Below are 4,212 nucleotides of genomic sequence, written 5' to 3' on the forward strand. Positions count from 1 at the left end.
ATCATCTATCCACCCATCCATCCATCATCTACCCATCATCTATCCATATCTATTCATCATCTATCCCCCCACCCATGCATCTATCCATCCATCTACCCATAATCTATCATCTATCCATCCATTCATCATCTATTTATCCATCCACCTATCCTCTATCCATCCATCCATCATCTATGCATCCATCTATCCATCATCTATTCATCCATCATCTATGTATCCATCATCTAACTGCCTATCCATTCATCTATCCATTCATCCAACATCTATCCTTCCATCATCCAACTATCTGTGTCTTTCCTCCTGCAGGATCATCTATAACGTGACTGACATTCCTTCCACTTCCCACTGAGACGTGGGATCTATGTTCTCATCTTAAATCTCAGTGGGGGTTGGGGCACCTGGGCGACCCAGTCAGGTGAGCCTCCAATTTTTGGTTATGGCTCAGGTCATGACCTCAGGGTTGTAAGATCGAACCCTGTATCGGGCTCCATTCTCAGCATGGAGTCTGCTTGAGACTTTTTCCCCTCCCTCTCCCTCTGCTCCTCCCTCAGGCGCTCACTCTCTCTCTCCCCCTCTAAAATAAATACATAAGATCTTAAAAAAAAAAAAAAATCTCAGTGGGGGTTGTGATTGCTCCAACCAGTGAAGGATGGTTGCAAGACAGCACACAGACTTCTTAGGCTGGATCATAAAAGGATGTAACTTCCACTTGGTGCATGCTGTGTGTCACTGTCTCTTTCTATCCCAGTCTGTCTCTCCTTAGGGCCTGAGCTGCCAGGTACAAAGCCTGGCCCCCAGCCACCACACTGCAGAGACCATGTGGAGAGAGCCCAGAGAGACAGTGATGCCCCAGCTGCCAGAGACCTTGCAGCTTAGGTCTTGGCCATGCCCATGCAAGTGAGTAGCCTCAGGTGGGGCAGCCAATCCGAGACATGAAAATGAGAATCATACAATGCTGTGGTTTGAAGCTAAGTTTGGGGTGGCCTGCAGCCCAGCAAGGACTAACTGGCATAGTGGTGGGAGAGAGGGAGAGAGGAGCCTGGAGGAGCAGGGGCCACAGGGCTGTGTACCTCGGGACCCCATGGCCCTGGGCAGACACCCACATCCAAGCACTCAGTCCCAGGGGCTGGGAGGCCCCTCATTCATAGTGACCCTCTTGTCTCCAGTGGGGTCTTCTCTGGGTGGGGCTCCTGCTGCCCCCAGATCCCATTTCTACCCCTTGTAGCCTCTACCCTTAGGCAGAGTTTGTGGGTGCAGGCAGTGAACCCCTTGCCACCCATCACTGACTCCCCTGTGGTACCAGGCCCACAGCAGGCACCTGCGGCTCCCGTTCTCTCTGAGCCCCCAAGCCCCCAGCCTGGCCGTCAGGTCAGGAAGACCTGGGGCCTGAGGGATGCACAGCCCTGGTCCTATCTGCAGTTCCTGGGGAACACGGCACACACTGTCCCCTCTAGGGGACCCTCATCAGGCACTGCGGTGCTGCCACTGTCCAGTAGGGGCCGCCATGCCACCACATTCTGTCCCCGAGGTGCCACTGACCCTGCAGGTCAATGGGAAGAAGGAAGAGCTGGTTTCCTCCGAGTGGCTGGCCCCCACCCCTGCCCCAAATTACTGGGCTTTTGTAATAAGGGTGGGGGATAGCCACCAGATCCCACAGTCCAACCCTAAAAGCCCCAAAGTGGTAACCAGGCCAACATCTTCAGAAGGGTCTGTCCTTCAGCTCCAGGACATGCCTGGAGGACAGATGCTCCCCTGGGGGTGTCCCCAGTCCCACCCCACACCCATCCAGGACCTGCTGTCCTTCCAACACCACCTGCCCACCACAAGCTTCCTGGATCCCGCACCTGCAGTCCCAAGCTTCCATCCCTGGGCCTTGCTCCACCCCCAGGGCCCAAGAGAACGTTTCCCCTTGGAGTACAGAGAAGCTGGGTGTCCCCCAGGCAGCTCAGGGCTCTCCTCCGCTACTCAGTGGGGCAGCTGCTAAAATCTAAAACTGTAACATGGCAAGCAGAGTCCTGCCCTGGAAGCTCTTGTCCCCCGTGTCACGGCCAGGGAAGCCCACCCTGCCGGAACCCAGCTGTTAGGGTGCTGGGGTCAACTTTGCAAGCACATCCCCTGCCTCACGCTCCTCGTGCACCCAAGTAACTTCCTCTCCTACTTCCTTCCCCCACTCGAGTGCCCCGGGCCTACTCAGGCTCACGGTCCAGCACACGATGCAGGCCCTGTGGCCGAGACACGTCCAGGCTCTGCGGGCCCAGGAGTTCAGGTGCAGCTGTAGCAAGGGGGGCCACAGGCATGCGTCCCTCTTCCTGCCCCCTGACCTCTCTGTGTGGGGTCCCCACGGGGACTCACTTGGGCTTCCTCAGAGCTCAGCAGCCTCTAACCCCAGATTCAGGGAAGGGGACAGAGGCCCACCCCACGTTGCATAGGCTTTGAAACGGCCATACTGCTCTGGGGTTTCACTGGACTGAGGGCAAGAGGCTGGTCCAAACCCCGAGACAGGCCGGAATTGGGGGACAGGCTGGAGAACAACAAGGCGCTCTCCCGCTCTCACCCCTACAGCCCCTCCCCTCCAGGGCTCAGCAGTAAATCCACAGCTTTCCAGAGATTCTGTTGGCTATCTTCTGAGTTCATGGAGAAAAGGGGAGAATGATAAGAAACCAAGCAGACAACGGGGCGCCTAGGCGGCCCAGTCGGTGAAGTGTCTGCCTTCGGCTCAGGTCATGATCCCGGGGTCCTGGGACCAGCCCAGCATCAGGCTTCCTGCTCAGCGGAGAGCCCGCTTCTCCCTCTGCCCTTCCCCCCTGCTCATGCTCACTCTCTCTTCTCTTTCAAATAAGTAAAATCTTTTAAAAAAGGCACCAAGCAGGCAAGAGCACTTATCTCGAGACACCTCGTTCTGGTGGTCACAGGCACCCTCCGCCCTGCTGCTCATGCGTCCTCGGGCTGCATCCACACCCCCAACTGCTCTGACCCCTCCCCGGCCCGCTGCCCTCTGAGGGGGCACAGCCTGGCCTGGAAGAATCAGGGGTGTCCACCAGGAGGAGGAGGGAAGGGTCCGCACAAAGCGAGCATGGAAGGGCCTACAGCATGACAGCAGGGCTCCTGAGAAGTGGCTGGGCAGGGCTCCCCAGCCCCCAGCCCACCCCGGGGACGGATCAGTCAAAGCCAGGAGGCCGGAGGCCAGGCTGGCGTGGCTACACGCCACAGACATGCACTCCAGTCCCTCCAGGAGCAGAGAAGCCTGCTCTGGCCTGGGTCACGTCGGTCTCAGGACAGCCGCTCTGCAGATGGAGCTGCCGCTGGGTCTACGCCAGGCCTGATGGCTGACCAGGCACCAAGCATGATCTGTTGGCCTCAGAGCTCCGTGCCCACCCAGTGGGGCCTGGTGGCCTCCCTCTGGCCCGCGACGCCCCCCACCTCAGGACGCACACCCCCCCCCCCCACTCCTGTGCTGCCCAGGGGCCTGCAGACTGGCCCCTTGCACAGAGCAGAGCCACCCCCTGCTCCTCTCTAGGCCCAGGAGAGGGCATGGCCCACAGGGAGAGGCAGAGAAGTGGGCCAGGCCTGACTGCAGGGCACAGAGAAGGTCATCAAGCAGACCCAGGGAGACAGCCCTGTCCCAGGAAGAAGAAAGAGACGACTGGAGACTGGAGATGCCAGAGGGTCCTCGATGGGGAGGGAGACGAGAGTCCTGAAGTCTGCAGTTCTGGCGAAGTCGTCACGGCTCTCGGGCGGTGCAGACACGAACTGGACCCACTTGCAGATCTGCAGGCCTGTGAGGCAGCGACTGCCCCGTCCACCTTCACGGCTCTGGATCCCATAGGTCCAGCATCAGGAAGGACCTGCCTATCTCGATCTTGAACATTCCCGGACCTGCTCACCACTTGGGCCAGCAGAGGAGCATTTTAAAGCAAGACCACGACACAACAGCAGAAGCCACCCGGGCTCCCGCCTTCCTGAGTGCCCAGCAAACCTACCCAACAGTGGTCTCAGGCTTCCTAAGGCCTTGGACGCCTGGGGAACACGTGGCATGTCCCCTAATGAAAGTACGCTGGTGGATGACGTCCTTCTAGGCCACCAGCAGCAGGGCCCTGACGGAGCCCCATCAGACCGACTGGCACCGGCCACCCGGCCTGGACCCTTCTTCCCTTCTTCCCAGGAGGGCCCCCCCTTCCCTCTGCTAAGTTCTGTGCACAGGCCGCTGTGAAT

The sequence above is a fragment of the Mirounga leonina genome, unplaced genomic scaffold (genome assembly GCF_011800145.1).
Source record: "Mirounga leonina isolate KUSES-001 unplaced genomic scaffold, KU_Mleo_1.0 Mir_454, whole genome shotgun sequence".
Taxonomy (NCBI): Eukaryota; Metazoa; Chordata; class Mammalia; order Carnivora; family Phocidae; genus Mirounga; species Mirounga leonina.